Below are 23,324 nucleotides of genomic sequence, written 5' to 3'. Positions count from 1 at the left end.
GTTAGGCTGCCTTTCCCGTGACCCACTCGTTTTATGCATTTTGGACAACACCGATTACTGGTTGTTCACCCTTCTACCTCTGCTACAAAGAGAACTTCTCTCATCTTGCATTCCTGTGGTGGAGAGGACGAGCAAAATGGTGCAAAACCAGAAGGTCCTTGTGGAAAAATTGCTCCAAAAATTTACAGCTGACAATGCTGGCGGCAGAGTATGTAGTTCCTTGGGCAACCAAGGGGAGATGAGGGGAACACATAGCAGTTGCAACAAAGGCGGGGCAATAGTCTCCAAGGCCTGGGACAGTTTCATGACACCCCGCCAGCACCCTCACCCTGATGCGCGGAGGGATACATTTTGGAAGATGGTGAAGGAGTACGTAGCAGACCGTGTCAGCATCCTCAATGATCCCTCTGTGCCTTACAACTACTCGATGTCCAAGTTGGGCACGTGGCACAAACTGGCGTTTTACGCCTTGGAGGTGCTGGCCTGCCATCTGCGTTTTGTCATAGCAGGTGTTTAGTGCTGCTGGGGCATTAATAACTTATAAACGCATCAGCCTGTCAACTGAAAATGCTGACAGGTTATTGGCTAATAAGGGACATGTGACGGTGTAAATGGAAGTTGAGATTTAAGTTAAAGGCTTGCTGGCTTCTATTGGCTAATGCAGGTCATTTTTGGGGAATATCTCAGGAACGGCAAGTCCTAGAGTGCTGAGACCCGGTCTAAAACCTTCCCGGACAGCTGATGTACCCGTGTGCCAAATTTGAAAAGATAGGTTCAGTCGTTTGGTCACGCATAAAGAACGTCCAGACAGACTAATTCATTTTTATACAGTCAGGTCCATAAATATTGGGACATCAACACAATTCTAAAAATTTTGGCTCTATACACCACAGCAATGGATTTGAAATGAAACTAACAAGATGTGCTTTAACTGCAGACTGTCAGCTTTAATTTGAGGGTATTTACATTCAAATCAGGTGAACGGTGCAGGAATTACAACAGTTTGCATCTGTGCCTCCCACTTGTTAAGGAACCAAAAGTTATGGGACATAATAATAATCATAAATCAAACTTTCACGTTTTAATACTTGGTTGCAAATCCTTTGCAGTCAATTACATCCTGAAGTCTGGAACGCATAGACATCATAACACGCTGGGTTTCATCCCTGGTGATGCTCTGCCAGGCCTCTACTGCAACTGTTTCTGCTTGTTCTTGGGGCATTTTCCCTTCAGTTTTGTCTTCAGCAAGTGAAATGCATGCTCAATCGGATTCAGGTCCGGTGATTGACTTGGCCATTGCATAACATTCCACTTCTTTCCCTTAAAAAAACTCTTTGGTTGCTTTTGCAGTATACTTTGGGTCATCGTCCATCTGCACTGTGAAGCGCCGTCCAATGAGTTCTGAAGCATTTGGCTGAATATGAGCAGATAATATTGCCCGAAACATTTCAGAATTCATCCTGCTGCTTTTGTCAGCAGTCACATCATACAAGAGAACCAGTTCCATTGGCAGCCATACATGCCCGCGCCATGACACTACCACCACCATGCTTCACTGATGAGGTGGTATGCTTAGGATCATGAGCAGTTCCTTTCCTTCTCAAAACTCTTCTCATCACTCTGGTACAAGTTGATCTTGGTCTCATCTGTCCATAGGATGTTGCTCCAGAACTGTGAAGGCTTTTTTAGATGTCGTTTGGCAAACTCTAATCTGGCCTTCCTGTTTTTGAGGCTCACCAATGGTTTACATCTTGTGGTGAACCCTCTGTATTCACTCTGGTAAAGTCTTCTCTTGATTGTTGGCTTTGACACATATACACCTACCTCCTGGAGACTGTTCTTGATCTGGCCAACTGTTGTGAAGGGTGTTTTGTTCACCAGGGAAAGAATTCTCTGTGGTCTTCAGCTCTTGCTGAGCTCACCGGTGCGTTCCTTCTTTTAAAGAATGTTCCAAATAGTTGTTTTTGCTATATCTCTGATGTATTTTTTTTTTTTCAGCCTAATGATGGCTTGCTTTACTGACAGCTTTTTGGATCTCATCTTGAGTTGACCGCAACAGACTCCAAATGCAAGTAGCACACTTGAAATGAACTCTGGACCTTTTATCTGCTCATTGTAATTGGAATAATCAGGGAATTAATACACACCCGGCCATGGAACAGCTGAGAAGCCAATTGTCCCATTACTTTTGGTTCCTTAACAAGTGGGAGGCACATATGCAAACTGTAATTCCTACAGCATTCACCTGATTTGGATGTAAATACCCTCAAATTAAACAATATTTCCATGCACCCCTTCCACCACAAAAAAGGGTATATGGTTCAATCTTCCTTTTCTCGTCCTCCTCCTCCATCATCATATCAACATGCTTATTAGGCTGCCCTCGCTCCTTTTAGAGGGTCAGCTCAGCAGCAGTCCCTTACCCATAATGTTATAGAGGGTCACCAGCAGGCCCTCGCCCCTAATGTTTTAGATGGTCAGATCATGTCGCGGAAGGTGAGGGAAGGGAAGCAAACAAAACACAACAAAATTACACAAAACAGCAGGCTAGGCCCCCACAGCTAGGAAACAGGGAAAGGTCCCCACCTGATAGTCCCTGAGCCTTTCCCTCGCTGCTACCAACATGAACAAATCTTGATAATAGAAGTGTTCATGCACTCGAACCTAAGCCCTGCTGCAACTGATACAAACCCTCAGCTAGGGAGCAGGAGAAAAGACAACCGGTTCCTTGCACCATATGAAGGAACCTGTGTCTACCTAAGGCCTAGCCCGTACAAACAACAGAAGGGACGGAAGGAGGACTTATCTGAAGATGAACTGGGAGCAGGAGATCCACAAAACACCAGCAGCGCACTCTAGTAGAAACTATAAACCGCAAGGGCTATAGTGAGAGGCAGGTATAAATAGCATCACTAACAGCTTTATGAGTGTAGGAGTCCCACTACCTGAACAATTGTACCACAATGTGAATGAGGCCCTCCTTTATGTGATATACAGGTTGTATCGGAGTGCCTCTTCCTTGTAATTTTTGGCAGCACTTGCACTTTATATACAAGTAAATATACAGGAAAGAATGTTTCCTAAGGCCTCTTTCGCACGGGCGCCCCGGATTTGCTTTGGATGCATTGCATGTGCATTGCGGAAAAACCGCGTGAGTAGGCACGCAATTGCAGTCAATTTTATCGATTGCGTTCTGATGTTCAGTTTTTTCTGCGCGTGTGCAATGCGTTTTGCACGCGTGTGAAAAAAAACTGCATGTTGTACTCAGACCTAAAACCGGACTTCTACACTGAAGTTCGGGTTTGGGTTAGGTGTTAAATTAATTTTATTATTTTCCTTTATAACATGGTTATAAGGGAAAATAATAGCATTCTTAATACAGAATGCTTACTAAAATGTGGATTGAGGGGTTAAAAAATAAAAAAAATTACTCACCTCATCCAATTAATCGCGCTGCTGGCATCGTCTTCTTGCTTCTTCTTTCAGGACCTGCAAAAGGACCTTTGATGACGTAATCTTCTATCTTCATTCACTTTAATGACGTCACTGATTACGTCATCAAAGGTCCTTTTGCAGGTCCTGAAAGAAGAAGCAAGAAGACGATGCCAGCAGCGCGATCAATTGGATGAGGCGAGTTAATTTTTTTTATTTTTTAACCCCTCAATACACATTTTAGTAAGCATTCTGTATTAAGAATGCTATTATTTTCCCTTATAACCATGTATAAACTTTAATGGGGTCCGGGTTGCTTTCATCCCTATCATATCCTAGCAACCATGCGTAGAAATCGCACCGCATCCGCACTTGCTTGCGATTTTCACGCACACCCATTCATTTCTATGGGGCCTGCTTTGCAGTAAAAATGCAGAATATAGAACATGCTACGATTTTCACGCAGCGCACAAGTGATACGTGAAAATGACTGCTCATCTGCACAGCCCCATTGAAGTGAATGGTTTCGGATTCAGTGCGGGTGCAATGCGTTCACCTTACGTGTGAAAGGGTCCTAACAATTTTTCCTCTAAAATTGGTTTTATCTTTGGTTTTGTGCGTATTATTGTCAGTCTGTAAAAGTGGCGTACTACTCGGACAACATCGCTCCCGGCAGCGACCTGGGAGTCCAAGATGCATCCAGACATCCTCCCCAAGCTGTTCCCGAACCATTTCAGTGGTGTTTCCATACATTTCTGACTTTTTCTTATGAACAAGACACCCTCCCCTCTTCAGAGCAGGGGGTGCCTGGTTTAATGCTCTGGTTCTCCCATTGACTTCCATTGTGCTCTGTAGAGCACCGGAGCATCCCAAAGTGTTCTACTTGAGCACCTGAGCACTTTGGTGCTCGATCAAGACTAGTCAGGAGCTCAGTTTGGGGCTTCCGTTTTTAAGAATCCATCAAAAATAGCTGATCAAAAAGTTCTGCATGCAGGAATTTTTTTTCTCCTAAATGGAAACAGATCCTACTATAGTCAATGGGGTCTGTTAGGCTCTGTGTGTTTCAGTTATGTGCCGAATCCGGAATTTCTGTTATTTTCATCCCTCTGCTCCTATAACCGAGCAGAAGAATGGAAATACATGGCTCTGTTGTGAAAGCCCCTTAAACTGTATAATGCATTATATAAAAAGATCACCTTTTACAGCCCCCTTGTGGGGCTAGCAAAAAGTTAAAGAAAGTTTAAAAAGTTAAATTAAAAGAAAATCAAGTGAAAACATTTAATGGAAAAAATATATAATTACAAAAAAAATTTTTTTTTTTGTGTGGAATCAAATCTGTTCTGAATGGACCTGAAGAGGGTAATTTTTTTTTTCTCTGTTTCTTTTTTCCTCCTCGATGGTCTTCAGGAGCTGGGTGGGGGGGCTGTGGGTTTATGAGGTTCCGGGAGGTGCGGTGGGGTATGGGGTTGTAAGGGCAAAAATATATTTATGTCAAAAATGTTGATATAATTTTAAATAAAGTATTTATTAAAATAAAAAAATTAAAAGAAAAGCTCCAAGATAAAAAAAAATACACTTTTCATTAAAAAAATTAAATCACCTCTACATATTTGGTATTGTTGCGTCCATAATGGACTACGCACTATGCACTTTGTAATTTATCCTGTATGGGGAACATCCTTAAAAAAAAACTGCCAGAATTGCTGCTTTTTGCTTATTTGCTGCCAAAAAACAAACAAAATAAAAGAGAGATCAAAAAGTGTTATTTACCCCAAAATGTTACCAATAAAAGATACAAGTCATTCTGCGAAAAGAAAACCCTCACACAGCTCCATAGAACAGAAAATAAAACGTTATGGATTTTGTAATGCGGCGATGCAAAAACATTTTCTTATTTATTTATTTTTTAAACGTGTTTTATTGTAGAAAAATAAACTGTATGTATTTGGTATCGCTGTAATCATACTGACCCAGAGAGTACAGTTATAATGTTATTTATGCCAAAAAATGAAAGTCACAAAATTTATAACATAAAAACTCAGTGGAGATATTGCTATTTTTTCCAGAAAGAGTTCACAAAAGTTAATCAGCAAGTTATGTGTACCCTAAAATGGCTCCATTAAAAACTATAACCAGTCCTCCGACAGCTACTTCTATGTCAAAAAAAAAAAAAAAAAAAAATTGCTTTGTCACTAGGACCCAAAACATGCAGGTCACTAAGGGGTTAAAGGGGCTGTCTGGGGCTGTAGAGGGTTATAGTATGAGGTCACAGAGAAGACTGAAGAAGGCCTTTAATCTTCTCACTCCCATTGTCTGCCGTGATCGTATAGTGGTTAGTACTCTGTGTTGTGGCCGCAGCAACCCCGGTTCGAATCCGGGTCACGGCATTTTTAGTTTTTTAAATTTTTTGTTGTCTAAAATGTACATAGGACAGAAGTATTAATCCCAGCAAAACTGCCATATGTGGAAATGTGTCCGAATCAATTGCAAGTGAAATTTGTTGTTTTTGTGCCATTTTCGAAAGTGGAAGCTGGTTTGTTAATGGCCATAACCAGCTTTATCACATTTCTTATTGTTTTTATTTAATTAATTAATTAATTTTATTTCATGCACTTATATAGCGCTACTATATTCCGCAGCGCTTTACAGACATTAGCTTTTGGCTGTCCCCTATGGGGCTCACAATATAAGGTCCCTATCAGTATGTCTTTGGAGGTTTTCATTTATTAATGCAAGAAAAGCTCAAAGATAAAAAATACACGTCTTTTTCCCCCTTTAAATTTTTTTTTAAAATCGCCTCCACTAGCCTCCCCTAGTGGCAAATTACTGTTGACGGAGACTAACTAGTAGTAGATGCCATAGTTGTGGAGTGTGACAATGACAACAGAAAGCAACAAGGCACCCTAGTGGCACAGGAAGGTTTTGGAGGGGTCCGTCTTCCCCGTTAAATAAATTTAATTCAATGTATGGAGTACTTGTTTTAAAAGTAGCCCTTAATTGGTAGAAAAAAAAAAAAAAAGAGACACACATGCCCCGTGTGAGGATCGAACTCACGACCTTCAGATTATGAGACTGACGCGCTACCTGCTGCGCTAACGAGGCAGTTGGACCCCTTACAAGGCAGAGGAAACTGCATCCCTCTGGCTACACTCATAGGTGCTGTGATCAGTGCTGATTGCGGCGCCTGAAGAGTTAAATGAGGTGGTCGCGTGATCGCCGCTCCAAGTCAGTGCGATCGGGTGGCCGCTGTATGAAACAGCCAGCCCCCGCTGCGTATGGAGCGGGTTCACTGCAAAGACCCGTTCCATACATTTGCGGGCGCAAAACGCTGTAGATGTAAGAGCTTGAAAGGGGTTGAATACAGTGTTAGGAGATCTCATACAAGAAGTTTTAGGGCTATTGGGGCACTTTTGATTTGGACCAAATTGGTCATAACAGTCATGTATAGCGATGACATGGGCAGACTGTGACAGTGTACTGACCCTCTTAGAGAGTCATATTCCTTGGGTTGGATTTGATAAGATTGTATGGAAGATATATGTATATATACTGCACTGTATGGCGATATGAATGTGTGCATTGAAAGCATCCGTGTTTAGAACAATTGTATTATCTCAGTTGAATAATACATGGGTCCAGGTATCTTTTTGATCAGCTAACCTAATCAGCATAAGGTCCTGGTCTGTGAAGAATTTTTGGTGACCACCCACGGGAAGGTCCTTGAGTATGTAGTGAATAGTAAATCGGAGTGCTTTGCACACGTCATGATCAGTAGCAGGCAGGAAATGAAGTAATGAGGTGGAATGCTGCTGCTGGAGCCAAATCCAGTATTTATTCCTGCGAGAACCAGTAGAGGTGATTGGTGCTGGAAAGAAGAGTATGTCACCTCAGAGACTAGCTAGTGAAACAGAATCTGACTACCACAGGGGAGTTGGAGCCAGAGCTGAGGGGTCGAAAGAAGCCACCTAGTCCATACACCATGGGATCAGCCAAGGCCTGTAAAAGATACAGAGACAGATACCATAACGGATCAGAGTGCGAGAGTGCAGTGGCTGTGAAGACATCCTGCAACCTGGGAGAACCTGTTAGAGACTGTGCAAGTTCATCCATTTACATTACTGCCACTCAAAGGATATCGTAGCCAGAATGTCAAGGACCAAGAGTTGGGTGCAAAGCAAAGCAGAGCAAGAGTGGGTTGGACAGTGTCATATTTGTCTCCTGCCACTTAAAGAGACAGCAACAAAATTATTCAGTTGCCTGTCAAAGACTATAAGCTGGTTACCCCACATGCAGGGCCGTCTTTAATATTGATTGGACCCTGGGCAAAAATGTACTTGGGCCCCCTGGATCCCGCCTTCCCACACCTTAGCAGGCAATCACGCCCTCCACCACAATACACACACAAAAAATCCACACACCTGGTAGAGTCCAGTGAATGACTGTAAATACTTCCAGTTCTGAAGACTCCAGCGGCTCAGGATCAGTGCTCTGGGCAGCTGGGCTCAGGCTGGAAGTGGGCACCGCTCTGCAGGAAGGAGACCAGGGCTCGGCTCACCCTAGTGTTACAGTGCACCCCAGCACCCCACAGTATGCAGTATAGCACCCTATAGTATACAGCACCACACAGTATGCAGTATAGCACCCCACACTATACAGTACCCCACAGTATATAGTAGAGCAGTATAGCAGCCCACAGTATACAGCACCTCACGGTATACAACACCTCACTGTATACAGCACCCCAAACTATACACGATACAGCCCCCCACACTATACAGTACAGCAGTATAGCACTCCCCCCCACTATACAGGCCCCCCCACAGTATACAGGCCCACCACACAGTATACAGCCCACCACACAGTATACAGGCCACCCCCCCACAGTATACAGCCCACCACACAATATGCAGCCCATTACACAATATATAGCCCACCACACAATATACAGCCCACCACACAGTATACAGCCCACCACACAGTATACAGCCCACCACACAGTATACAGCACCCCACTATACAGTAGTTTACAGTATATTAACATAACAGCCCCTGTCACCTTTTTCTGATGTAATCTTTACACAAAAAAGCTCCACAGTTAACTTTTGCAACACTCAGTAGGACCTGTGATGACCTCATAGCCATGTGACCAGTAATTGCTAGGTTACTGGTCACATGGTAATGATGTCATTAAGGTCCTAGAGCAAAACTCAAAACTCATTAAGGTCCTAGAATTAAGATCATTAACACAGTACGATCACGATGCCTGTGTAGCCAACAGCCTGACACCCGGGGCAGTAGCTAGCAGGGCTCAAGAGGCAGCTGCCTTGGGCCCCCCAGGAGCAACTGGGCCCAGGGCAGCTGCCCCTTTTGCCCCTTGGTAAAGACGGCCCTGCCCACATGAGTCAAGAAATTACCACCTTAAAGGGGTTGCCCCACGAAAAATATTCTACAGTTTTCAAACCAGAAACTGGATCTGAATACTTTTGTAATTGCATGTAATTAAAAATATATCATAGCCACTGAGTTATTCAATAAAATGTATCTGTATAGCGCCACCTGCTGTTTTTTTTTTTTTCTTATTTCTTTGACCTGCTCACTGAGATGGCTGCACATGCTCAGTTCCATCCTTCAGCTGCCTCCTGAGCTGTGATAGGGAGAGCTGAGACACGCCCCCTGAGCTGTGATAGGGAGAGCTGAGACACGCCCCTTTAGCTGCAGCAGAAAAGACAGTCCCCTTGAGCTTTCAGCTTGATATAAATCTAGCAGAACAATGAATGGGGAGATCTCTGGATCCATGTGAGGTACAGGGCTGGTTCTAGCTTTGTTAGAAAGAGATTGTCATGTACTGTATGATGTTTTTTTTTCCATTTCTTACATTAGTCATGGTAAAACTCCTTTAAGGCAACTGCTTCCTCCTAAATCATTCCACTACCCAAGAGTGGTGAGTCTTGTCCAAAGAATGGAGCAGAAGACTGATGCCTGCCGCTAGGGAGACTGCCCTGTAGGTTGAAAAGTTCTGATCAAGATCCAGGTACCTGAAGTCTGGCTTATTAGAGGGAAGTCACAGCTAAAGAAAGTACCTTTCCCACACCAACCAAACCTAGGCCTGTATTAACCAGCCCTACCGAGCCTGTTGTTGGGATTTGCAGCTTTTCCATCCTATTTTATAACAAAGCACTACTACTGGATTATAGCCAAGGCAAAATTGTAAAAAAGTTCCTGTTTTTGTTCATCAGCCTTTGACTTTCCTTATTCGTCACTATCCTCCATTGCACCTAACAGTGCTGCCGCCACGAACACCAGGGACCCTGCCTCCACGGCACCTTAAATAAACACACCACCAAGGGAACCTCAACCACCTTCTGGCGGGAGTCCCTGGACAACAGAGTGTGCCCCAAAGGAACTGGTGCTGTCCTTCCATTCACTGCATGCCGGCCCAGGGAGCTCTACAGAACTGTGAATAAACTACTACTACCCCCATCGGCCCACCATAACTCACATATTGCCCCTGCGGCCCAGTTGCTGCAGTCACGCTACCCAGGGCCTGAAATCAGGTACTAATCCACATACAGTACAGACCAAAAGTTTGGACACACCTTCTCATTCAAAGAGTTTTCTTTATTTTCATGACTATGAGAATTGTAGATTCACACTGAAGGCATCAAAACTATGAAATAACACATGTGGAATTATATACATAACAAAAAAGTGTGAAACAACAGAAAATATGTCATATTCTAGGTTCTTCAAAGTAGCCACCTTTTGCTTTGATTACTGCTTTGCACACTCTTGGCATTCTCTTGATGAGCTTCAAGAGGTAGTCACCTGAAATGGTCTTCCAACAGTCTTGAAGGAGTTCCCAGAGATGCTTAGCACTTGTTGGCCCTTTTGCCTTCACTCTGCGGTCCAGCTCACCCCAAACCAGTGCTTCTCAATTATTTTCTGTCATGCCCCCCCTAGGAAGAAGAAAACATTTTGCGCTCCCCGCGCGACTGTAAATAGTATCATTTGTCTATAAAATTGTTATAAGTACAGCCCCCAGTAATAAGAGCCCCTCTGTGCCAGTAATAACAGCCCCAGCCAGTAATAACAGCCCCCCCCTTTGCCAGTAATAACAGCCCCTCCTTTGCCAGTAATGTTATGGGGGGATCTGTGGATGACAGACACTGTTATGGGGGGATCTGTGGATGACGGACACTGTTATGGGGGGATCTGTGGATGACAGACACTGTTATGGGGGATCTGTGGATGATGGACACTTATGGGGGGATCTGTGGATGACGGACACTTATGGGGGGATCTGTGGATGACGGACACTTATGGGGGGATCTGTGGATGACGGACACTTATGGGGGGGATCTGTGGCTGGCACTGTTACAGATGTGCCATCCACAGACCCCCCACCCCATAACAGTGCCATCCACAGTGCCCCCCCAGCCCATAACAGTGCCATCCACAGACCCCCACCCCTTAACTGTGCCATCCAGATTCCGTGTGCCAGCCGCCGCCGTTTAAAGTTATTAAACATGCCCCCCTCACTCCTAATAGTACCGTATATCCGAATTTCTTCTGTATAATGCCGGCAGGCGGGCCGGGCGGCCGGCGCGTCCCTCAGTGACGTGACTTGTCTGCGCCGCCTGCTTCATTCATAAAGCAGGCGGCGCAGGCACGTGACATCACTGAGGGACGCGCCGGCCGCCCGGCCTGCCTGCCTGCCGGCATTATATAGAAGAAATTCGGATATACGGTACTATTACTAGTATACCGGAGGGAGCGGTGGGGCGGGGCTATAGTACAGTGACCGCACCGCCCCAGCCCCACCGCTATTGCCGGCCCCCAGCTTCTCCTCCCAGTCCCTCCCCCGGTCCCCGCTCCGTACTGCGCCGGCCTCTGATCAGAGGAAGGGAGATGAGCGCTTCCACAGTGGAAGCGCTCATCTCCCTGCCGCATATTACACTGCCGCACACCCCAAAGGCCGGCCCTGAACGAGCCCCCCTTTACGGAGCCTGGCGCCCCCCCTGGGGGGCGCGCCCCACTATTTGAGAAGCACTGCCCCAAACCATCTCGATTGGGTTCAGGTCCGGTTACTGTGGAGGCCAGGTCATCTGGCGCAGCACCCCATCACTCTCCTTCATGGTCAAATAGCCCTTACACAGCCTGGAGGTGTGTTTGGGGTCATTGTCCTGTTGAAAAATAAATGATGGTCCAACTAAACGCAAACCGGATGGAATAGCATGCCGCTGCAAGATGCTGTGGTAGCCATGCTGGTTCAGCATGCCTTCAATTTTGAATAAATCCCCAACAGTGTCACCAGCAAAGCACCCCCACACCATCACACCTCCTCCTCCATGCTTCACGGTGGGAACCAGGCATGTAGAGTCCATCCGTTCACCTTTTCTGCGTCGCACAAAGACATGGTGGTTGGAACCAAAGATCTCAAATTTGGACTCATCAGACCAAAGCACAGATTTCCACTGGTCTAATGTACATTCCTTGTGTTCTTTAGCCCAAACAAGTCTCTTCTGCTTGTTGCCTGTCCTTAGCAGTGGTTTCCTAGCAGATATTCTACCATGAAGGCCGGATTCACACAGTCTCCTCTTAACAGTTGTTCTAGAGATGTGTCTGCTGCTAGAACTCTGTGTGGCATTGACCTGGTCTCTAATCTGAGCTGCTGTTAACCTGCGATTTCTGAGGCTGGTCACTCGGATGAACTTATCCTCCACAGCAGAGATGACTCTTGGTCTTCCTTTCCTAGGGAGGTCCGCATGTGAGCCAGTTTCTTTGTAGCGCTTGATGGTTTTTGTGACTGCACTTGGGGACACTTTCAACGTTTTCCCAATTTTTCGGACTGACTGACCTTCATTTCTTAAAGTAATGATGGCCACTCGTTTTTCTTTACCTCGCTGCTTTTTTCTTGCCATAATACAAATTCTAACAGTCTATTCAGTAGGACTATCAGCTGTGTATCCACCTGACTTCTCCACAACGCAACTGATGGTCCCAACCCCATTTATAAGGCAAGAAATCCCACTTAACCTGACAGGGCACACCTGTGAAGTGAAAACCATTTCAGGTGACTACCTCTTGAAGCTCATCAAGAGAATGCCAAGAGTGTGCAAAGCAGTAATCAAAGCAAAAGGTGGCTACTTTGAAGAACCTAGAATATGACATATTTTCAGTTGTTTCACACTTTTTTGTTATGTATATAATTCCACATGTGTTAATTCATAGTTTTGATGCCTTCAGTGTGAATCTACAATTTTAATAGTCATGAAAATAAAGAAAACTCTTTGAATGAGAAGGTGTGTCCAAACTTTAGGTCTGTACTGTACCTCACAACTTTTAAAAAGAAGGAAGAGGGACACTATGTTCGACACGCTTCACACGCCGCAGCAAATTTTTTAAGCACTAGGCCACACCTTTAACTATGCCAAAAACATAACTAAACACCTAATCCCACCCAATCCCTTAAATACCCCCACATAGTAATTATTCCCCCTTTATGCCACCACACAGTATTTATGCCCACATTGTGCTCCCTTCACAGATTATGCCCAGATATGTGCCCCTCACAGTATTATGCTCAGATATGTGCCCCTCACAGTATTATGCCCATATATGTGCCCCTTCACAGTATTATGCCCATATAAGTGCCTCCTTTACAGTACTTATGCCCAGATATGTGCCCCTTCGCAGTAGTTAGGCCCGCATATGTGCCCCCTAACAGTAGTGATGCCCAAATATGTGCCCCCTCATAGTAATATGCCCCGTTATGTGACCCCCTCACAGTAATATGCCCTGATATTTGCCTCCTCACAGTAATTTGCCCAGTTATGTGCCCCTCACAGTAATATGCCCTGATATTTGCCCCCTCACAGTAATATACCCAGTCATGTGCCCCTCACAGTATTATGCTCAGTTATGTGCCCCCTCACAGTATTATGTCCAGGATTGTGCCCTCTTCACAGGAGGAAAAATAAACTCTACATACTCACCTCGTTCCTCTGATGATCTCCCCAGTAGCAGCAGCAGGATACACACGGAGCTGCTGGTCTGTGTAGGAGGAGGAGGAGCACAGCTGATTGCCACCCCCTGCACAGACCAGCAGAGTGGAGCGCCGATAGGGGGGAGAAATGATGGAGCAGGGAGCCGACTGCGCTCTGCTTCATCATTACTGTAATGACATTACAGGCAGCTGTTTGTGCTTCCTATGGACATACCTCCCCTTACTGGGACTGCGGGAATCAGGGTCTGTTTCGCCAGATTGTGACGGTTGGGAGGTATGGATCCGCTGTCAGGTGGATGAGTAAAATGATGGGACAAATCCTTTAACTACATTTGGAGCTGACCTTATGTCTCACAGCTTTATTCAACTTTGTGTTCATGACTGCAGACAAGCTATGTGAACTTTTACTGTTGTGTTGTGCAATAATCTAATGAAGCTGTTTCACTTGAATAGACTTGACTTGGGGCTACTCCTTAGGGCGTCATCCAATTAGCTCCCCTGGTCTTCATCCTATAAATCCTGTACAAGGATCTAAACATCTATACAGCGGGTGAGCAATATATGCCCACTGGGAGGAGCGGAGCAGAGGTGGGCATGGATCGCCACCATTACAGTAGGTGCCATGGTTTTGCACCTACCATTTTAATATCTATTAAAGAGGTTTAGGATGTTGATGACTTATGCTTAGGAGAGGTCATAAATTTCAGATCAGTAGGGGTCACCATCACCATTCAGCTGCTCTCAGCAGCTGCCAGCACTGGAAGTAACACAAAATTAAAATTAAAGGAGTTTCCGGGTTATAAATATTGATGACCTATCCTTAGGTTAGGTCATCAATATCAGATCAGTTTGGGGTTTGACACATGGCAACCCAAAGATCTGATTCAAGTAAATGGGAGCTGAGCTACAGAAATCCAGCATGACTACTAGATAGAGAACGGACTTGTACTTCAAAGTCTGTTCTCTATGTTAGGCTACATTCACATGACCGTATTTTGTTTCAGTGTATGTTCCATTTTTTATTTTTTTTTGCGGATTGTGCTGTCCGCATCTGTATGTCCGTTTTGCGGACAGGCATAGGCATTGTTACAATGCATCCGCAAAAAGAAAAGGATGCAATACGGATGCCAAAAGGAAGTTATCTGTATTTTTTGCGGATCAGTGTTTTGCAGACTGCAGACTGCAAAACACATACGGTTGTTTAAAGTAGTATTTTTTTTTCCTGCAACAAAACAGAAAAGACATGGAAAGAAAATATGTTTGTGTGCATGAGGCCTTAGTTCCACGTGTGCATGAGGCCTTGGTTACAGAGTTGGAATCTGATGCCAACAGCCCACTATTGGGAGTGCCATATGTTGGACAATTTGATATTTATGACCTTTCTTAAGGATAGGTTAGCAATAACCCAAGCATCCATTGCTGGAAAGTGGGGAGAGGCCGAATGGTGAGATAGACTGGGTACAAAAACTTTAAATCCATTTTGCAGGGCATCCAACAAAGCCTACAACAGCAGGCGCGACCAGATGATTTGCTGGACTGTTTGATCTATGACACTGTCACTGCTCAAAGCTAACATTTTCTGGCCATAAATAGCCACGCTTCCTAGGAAAATCAGTATAATAAATATCACTTTCTTCTCTGGCTGCTGCAAGACATCCTGGGAGTTGACAGACTAAGTGAGTTGGTCCTTCTGGTGAAGCCAGTTTGTTCAAGCCTTCCTTGTGGTCCCTTTTGCCTACTTTGCCATACAGTTATGGAAGCAGCATTTCTCTATTGCTTCCCCCATTCGTGAAAGTAATTCTCCTTAACCTGCTTTCTGTAGTTCATACTAAATCTCATGAGAAATCGGCAAAAATACTCATGCAGATTGTGTTCTAACTCATCATGGTTGAAGACTGAAAAACGTTTTCAATTAGGAATAATCACATTAACAAAAATAGCGTGGTATTAAACAGGCAGGAAGTGCTCAAATCCATATACAGTTATGCACGAATATACAGGGGAGCAAATCCTACACTTGTGGCCCGTTGCTAATGGCGTGTCACGGGTGAAGTTGCAGATAGCTGGAACTTATAAATAAATGACCGACTGGCTTGATCCCAAACTAAGTAGCGTATAGGTGAACCCTTTAAAACCCTAAGAGCTCTCCCTGACTGCTAAGCACATACAAGGGTCTCAGTGGTAGACGATTGCATGCCCACGTACCTAAGACTGTGTGACACCTGAAAACCCTATAATAGTGAGGGGATACGACCACCGGCTCCCTGCACTTAATACGGACGGAGTCAGGGTCACCTAGAATCAAGCCAGCAAGGAAACACAATAAAGGCAAAGACTTATCTGAGCAAACAGCAGCAGCAGTCTCCAATAGTGAACACTTCATCCAGGAAGTAGTATAAACCACAAAGTGAGGCAGTATGGGAGGGAATAAAAAGAAAGACAATTAGCCTAAGTAAGTGACACGTGGCAGAAGGAAAGGAGATGACAAAGTGAAACCAAAACAAAGAACGTCATACAAGAGGTAGAGAAGAACGTCTGTCAGACCTTCTCACAGAATTGGTGGTGACAGTACCCCTCCCTCTACAGGTGGACTCCGGACACTCAGAGCCCACCTTCTCAGGATGAGACCTATGGAAAGCCCTGATGAGACGAGTGGCCTTAATGTCCGCCACTGGGACCCACATCCTCTCCTAGGACCATAACCCTCCCAATGAACGAGGTACTGAAGGGAACCGCGGATAATGTGAGAATCCACAATCCTAGAGACCTGAAATTCAAGATTACCATCAACAAAAATCGGAGGAGGAGGAGGAAAGAGGAGGGTACAGTGGGTTGAGTGGGTTGGACATAAGGTTTTAATAGGGACCTGTGAAAAACATTATGGATCTTCCAAGTCTGAGGAACATCAAGACTGAAGGCAACGGGATTGATGACGGACAAGATCTTGCAAAGCCCAATAAACTTAGGACCCAACTTCCAGGAGGGAACCTTCAGATTGATATTCTTTGTAGACAACCACACCAGATCACCCACATTCAGTTCCGGACCAGGCACACGTCTCTTATCCGCACGTTTATATCTCTCACTCATCCTCTTCAGATTACCCTGAATCTTTTGCCAAATAAATGACAAAGACGAGGAAAATCTCTCCTCATCAGGTAAACCAGAAGACCCCTCTTCAGAGAATGTCCCAAACTGCGGACGAAACCCATATGCACCAAAAAATGGCGATGGTTATTTAAAGCAAACTCAGCAAGAGACAAAAAAGAATACCAAAGCTCCTGGTTCTCCGCCACAAAACAGCGCAGATATGTCTTCAGATTCTGATTGACGCCTTCGGTCTGACCATTCGACTGCGGGTGAAAAGCAGAAGAGAACGACACCCGAACCCCCAAGCGAGAACAGAAAGTCTTCCAGAATCTGGAAACAAATTGTGTGCCCTATCAGAAGCGATGCAATATATAAAGTAGTTGGAGGGCACTCAAATATCTGACAACATCCACAGCAGGATATCAGTAATCCTAATTTATTAGCATAAAACTAATATATTCGCATAAAACTAATAAAACTTGCATACATACAATATAAAATTATTATAAAACATATACATGTGTCCATGTGGCCAGATGCTGTATTATTCAGTCAGCCCTGTGACTGTATGTAATCGCCAGGTGGGCGTATAAGTAACTTGTGAATGTCCGCACTAGATCACCCGTTTGGGCGTACATATACAATAGGAATCGCTAGTGTAATGTCTTCCAAACAAGCCCCATAGGGCAGAGTACTTTACCCCTCTTCCGTTCCCGTGGACTGATCCAGCCGCAGCCACTAAGACTCACCCGGCGTCCCGAGCGGTTAGCAGGTCTCAAACGCGGCGTCCCACGTGACCTGGCTGCGTCTCACGTGATGCACACCGCTCTGTAGAGTCCTGACCGTATGTTGGTCTCTGTATCGGATCTCGTTTGTTGGGGGTCCAAGGGGTGGAATGGCTGTTGATGTTGGCACCTCAAAATTGCATAGTAGGGTCCTGTGCTGTCAAACCGTACGTGTTTCGGGGATCAAGCCCCTTCCTCAGCGGCAATGAATTCCTCAGCGGCCCATTCATTGCCGCTAAGGAAGGGGCTTGATCCCCGAAACGCGTACGGTTTATGACAGCACAGGACCCTACTATGGAATTTTGAGGTGCCAACATCAACAGGCATTCCACCCCTCGGACCCCCAACAAATGAGATCCGATACAGAGACCAACATATGGTCAGGACTCTAGGACCCAGCGTACTCACCAGCCTTCTACACTCTTTAATACTAGAAAAGGCTTTAAGCACATCTACAGACCAAGAGGAAAAATCCACCCCCTTTTAGTCATATCAGTGGCTTAACAACAGAGGAATAATTCAAAATGAACTTTCTGTACTAATTGGCAAAACCTCAAAACCGCATCAGCGCCTTCTGATTCTCAGGAAGCTCCCAATCAAGCACAGCGCGGACCTTCTCAGGGTCCATGCGAAAACCAGAAGTGGAGAGAAGAAAACCAAGAAATTGAATCTCCGGAACCGCAAACACACATTTTTCCAGTTTAGCGTACAATTTATTCTCCTGCAGAATCAGCAAGACCTGACATAGGTGGTCCTGATGTGTCTTGAAATCAGGAGAAAAAAAATCAAAATGTCATCTAGATACACCAGAACAAATTTCCCCATTAAATGATAAAAAATGCTGTTCACAAAATGTTGGAAGACGGCCGGAGCATTCATCAAACCTAAGGGCATAAACAAATTCTCAAAATGACCCTCAGGGGTATTGAAGGCCGTCTTTTATTCGTTCCCTTCCCTGACCCTGAGTAGGTTGTATGCCCCTCTTAAATCCAACTTAGAAAACTTTAGCCCCAACAATCTGGTTAAATAGGTCCAGGAGGAAGCGGATATGGGTCACGAATCGTGATACGGTTCAGCTCCCTGAAATCCAGACAAGGTCTTAAAGAAGCATCTTTTTTATTAACTAAAAAAAAACAAAAAAACAGCGGCAACAGGTGGGTGACTTCGAGGGACGGATGTGTCCCTTTCTCAGGCTCTCAGAGATATAAGTACGCATAGCGACTCTTTCAAGTTGGGAGAGATTGTATAACCGTGATTTTGGCAGCTTGGCACCTGGATGAGATTAATAGGGCAGTCGTACTCCCGGTGAGGGGGCAACTCCTGGACACCATGCTCGGAAAACACATCAGAAAATTCTGAGAGAAAAGATGGCACCGTCTTGGTAGAAACCTCTGAAAGAGACGCCGTGAGGCAATTCTCTCTGCAAAACTCACACCAACCATTTATTTGCCTTGCTTGCCAATCAATGGTGGGGTTATGTTTAGTGAGCCAGGGTAGCCCCAAAATTGACTTCGGAGTGCAGAATCATTCCAACCCGTGTCAGCTGCCCATCTCCGAAATTCAGAACAATATATCTCTGCGGACTGTTTACCCTGACATAAAAGACGCAGTTTAGATTCAGCCGGAGCAATTCGATCGGGGTCATCATATATCTGCCCCAGGGCTACAAAAAATTCATCCACTGATTGGAGGGGCCGTGCCCCCATCGGCAGCGAAAAGTTCCAAGACCGAGCGTTATCCCTGAGCAGCGAGAAGATGATCCCCACCCTCTGTTCCTCATCACCAGAGGAATGGGGAAGTAGGCGAAAATGGAGTTTGCAAGCCTCTCTAAAGTGACCAAAATTCTCACTACGCCCGGAGAACGTATCTGGAAGCGAGATCTTATGCTCGGAACAAACTCCATGAACGCCAGCAGAACCGGTCACCTGAAACTGAGACACATCTGCTACCTCCAGCGAAAGACCTCCAGCGAAAGACCTTGCGGTCAATCAAGGCTGAAACCGGATCCATGCTTCAGACGGTTTAGGCGGTTTATAATGTCAAGGGTGAAGTTGCAGATAGCTGGAACTTATAAATAAACGACCGTCTGGCTTGATCCCAAACTAAGTAGCATATATCTGTGAAGGTTCTCATTTATCCATGGTATATCTGTAAAGAATAAATCAAGGCAACTGGACGTACTGTAGATTTCTTGAAAATGTTTCACTCGTTCTTCCAACGTAGGTGATAGACTTCCCAGAAAAAGGTGTCAAGACCTTTATTACCTACTGACTCCAATTGACCCAATGCTGGGTATAATTACCAGATGTTGATTCAGTTACATATTTATTCCCAGAATTTTTGTACAGTCACTCAGAATTGAGAAAGCTCGTTGGAAGAACGAGTGAAACGTTTTCAAGAAATCTACAGTACGTCCAGTTGCCTTGATTTATTCTATACAGATATAAGTAGCATATAGGTGAGCCCTATAAAACCCTAAGAGCTCTCCCTGACTGCTAAGCACATGCAAGGGTCTCAATGGTAGACTATTGCATGCCCACATACCTAAGACTGTGTGACACCTGAAAACCCTATAATAGTGAGGGGACACCTTGGGAAAAGTTTTCAATTAACTCACCAGTTAACTCCAGCATCTACCATGCCATATAGGAGGAGACTTGTGGTCCGCTGCAGGCATCCTCCACTGTATGCATTTTTGCTGTGGATCGCCATTAGCAATGGGCCACAAGTGCAGGATTTGCTCCCCTGTATATATGTGCATAACTGCATGTGGGTTTGAGCATTTCCTGCCTGTTGAACATCATGCTATTTCTGTTAGTTTGCTTGTATATGGAGGTGTATAAACTCCAATTTAAATGTCCCTGTTTTCCATCTACAGGCTACATTTAGGTGCACCTGTGAAGCCTGGGCCATACCAGCCAGTCTTGAGTGGGACTTGCAGACTCCTTCCTCCTCCCATTGCTGGCATGGTTACATGCTGGAGGTAACTGGTAAGTGGTCTGTGAGTCGGTCCTCACACTCCTGTAATTCGCCCACTGGCACCTAGTATTGCCCATACGGCTCAGGTAGGTGAGTGTTGGGACCCGAGCTACTTTGGCGCAGTGCTTGGGCTCAGACATGTCCTCATAGTAGGACATGTTGGCTAATCTCTCAATTTTATCATTAGTTTTGAAGGTTTAGTAAGAGTGCACCTGTCCTTTTTATTAGATAGGAATAATCACGCCTCAGTTAAACCTAATGGGCTATGATATTGCCACTGCATAAAGCCTTAAGACTTGTTGGCCCCAAAATCCATGCTTCCTAGGAAGAGCTCATTAAATCTTTGGCTAAACACAAACTGCCCTATGCTTTCTCCGGCTACTGCGAGGCATCCTGGGAGTTGACAGACTGATGACTCAGTGAAGTCATCCTTTCCGGTCAGGGGTGGACTAGCCATAGACTCTACAGGGAAACTTTCCAGGGGGCTGCCCGAGCCCTCCCATGGCCACTGGCCAGGCACATATTGATCTAATGTTGTCAGTGTTAATCAGAGGCGGATTGGCCATAGGTCCTACAAGGAAATTTCCCAGTTGGCCAATGCCCTAGGGGGCCACTCAAGTCCTCCTCTCTGCCGCTGACTTGGTACATAATGAGCTCTCATCAGTAATTAACGCTGTGAGAATCAGGTTCTGATATACCCAGCGAGTGACCGCACAGACCCTCTTGAATTCAACTGCTATGGCCCACACCTCCTAAGCCCCCTGCTCCATAGACAAGTGGAGTAGGAGAACAGAAGATTGTAGCTATTGATGGCCACCACAGAGGGACAGCTTTTGGGACAGTATATTGTGCTACACTGCGTTATTTGGTTCTGCTGGGATGTTTTTTTGCACTCTGTTATTGTTGACCCCGCCTACTTGTGTCGCACCTGCCTTCTGTTAATTTGGACCTGACTATGAAATGGGGACAATTTTTTTTTTTCACGCCCACTTTAAGCTTCCAGTCTTTCCCTGGTGTTAATTAATGCTAGGAGTATCAGGTAAGTATACACCTGGCCTGCAACCACTGGTGCCCTCCTGAAGACAGCTGTGTCACTGTCCTTAGAATGGTGCAATGGCATTATTTTATGCTGCACTGTGGTATTTGGTTTTGCAGAGGCAGAATTTTATGCTGCACTGTGGTATTTGGTTTCGTAGAGGCAGTATTTTATGCTGCACTGTGGTATTTGGTTTCGTAGAGGCAGTATTTTATGCGGCACTGTGGTATTTGGTTTCGTAGAGGCAGTATTTTATGTGGCACTGTGGCATTTGGTTTTGTACAGGCAGTATTTTATGCTGCACTGTGGTATTCGGTTTTGTAGAGGCAGTATTTTATGCTGCACTGTGGTATTTAGTTTTGATGGGGTGGTATTTTGTGCTGCACTATGGTATTGCTGGCTCTGCCTTCTTCTGTTTTCCCTGCCTACTTGTGGCTTTGTTGGACCAGCCTACTTGTGTTGCCTCACCTTTTGTGAATTTGGACACGCCTACAACATGGGGCCAAGTTTAGTTTTTTATATTCTAGGGCCACTTTAAGTTCCCAGTCTGCCCCTGCTTCCGGTGATTGGTGCGGCTATGTTTTTTACCACCTTCCTAGCACTCGCCTTCCCCTCTGTTGCCCACAAAGCAGATATAGCAGTTACATTTCTCTCTTTAGGGGGAGGCCTGAGTTTGGTTCATGGGAGGAATTTACTTCCCCCACTAGGGAAGGCAAAACTACTCAAGCTACTTTATACCAACAAATGCTTACTTTCAGGAGTAAGTCTACTGAGAGACCACCGAAAATTGGTAATGCTGACTGTACTTCATGCCACCTTGGGAAAAGTTTTCAATTAACAATGATTGTCACAGCTGAGGATGGGGAAAACCCTCAGCCGTACGATGCCAGAAGATGTTATTGGCTGCTCGGCCAGGACGACAGAATTAGGGAGCAGGTCACCTCCTATCGCGTCCCTAACCTGACCCTGACTCCTAACCATATGAGCCAACTCTGATGGTGGGAGGGCTCATACACCTGGAACCTAATAGTCCCTGCTAGCCCTCAGGGTGGCCCTGAACTAGGAGCAGGGCAAGACGACCTGTTCCTCCTAGGCACGGAGGGACAGGAGTCTCACTGGCCAAGTTGCAAGGAAAAGGGGTACAAAAACAGACCTATGGATATGGCAGGTGAACTGCACTAGTTCCACCTACCTGCCACAGCCTTGCTGACTGGATCCCTGTGCTGACACGCTGATGTCCACACCATACTTAAATGGAAACAGCCAACATACATACACACACAGGAACGCAGATCCATAGCTGCATTAAATAACAAAAGGAATACAACATCAATTGAACATATAAACATCTATGACCACAAGGGTGGCCCTCAATGGCAGATGGTATAAAGTAGGAGGACGACTCCAGCAGACCATGGCTGAAGTACCCCCCTGACTACTGCACTCAGCAGAGGTTAAATAGGCCCAAGTAGCCACACCCACACAGACACGCCCAGTGTTCACACACACAGAAGGGAATTAACCCTTCTCACACCAGGGAAGGGAAGACAGCCACTTAAAGGAGAAAGTGCACACATAACTAAAACCCTGTGCACACCAGACATACAAAAGACGCACCTAACAAAGATAGGTTGCCAGCGGCCCTCACCTGTGGTTGAACAACCAAACCAGACCGCAGGCAACAGCATGCGGATACAGGAGTCACGACCATGACCATGGTCGTGACAATAATCACACCTCGGTTAAACATTTTTGGTTTCCTTCCTTCCTCCCTCCATTCCCTCCTCCCTTACTCCCTTCCTTCCATCCTTCATCCCTTCCTTCCTTACGTCTGTTCCTCCCTTCCTTTCATCCTTTCTTCCTACCTCCCTCCTCTCCTTACTTCCATCCTTCATCCCTTTCTTCCTTACGTCTGTTCTCCCTCCCCTCCTTCCCTCTATCCGTTCTTCGTTCCCTCCTTTCTTTTCCATCCCTCATGGATAAAACTATAACACTG

The 23,324-nt window shown here is 45.3% G+C and overlaps 2 non-coding genes across 2 annotated transcripts; one reads left to right on the top strand and one right to left on the bottom strand.

Annotated features, from left to right (window-relative positions):
- The first annotated feature begins 5,747 nt into the window (after positions 1-5,747).
- TRNAH-GUG lies at positions 5,748-5,819 on the top strand. Its single transcript has one exon. It is a non-coding gene; the product is annotated as a tRNA-His (tRNA).
- Positions 5,820-6,461: 642 nt separating this feature from the next.
- Positions 6,462-6,534, bottom strand: TRNAM-CAU. Its single transcript has one exon. It is a non-coding gene; the product is annotated as a tRNA-Met (tRNA).
- Positions 6,535-23,324: the final 16,790 nt, after the last annotated feature.

This window comes from Bufo gargarizans, chromosome 2, assembly GCF_014858855.1.
Source record: "Bufo gargarizans isolate SCDJY-AF-19 chromosome 2, ASM1485885v1, whole genome shotgun sequence".
NCBI lineage: Eukaryota > Metazoa > Chordata > Amphibia > Anura > Bufonidae > Bufo > Bufo gargarizans.
The sequence above is the reverse complement of the archived record's forward strand: the minus strand, read 5'-3'. Positions and strand labels throughout refer to the sequence as shown.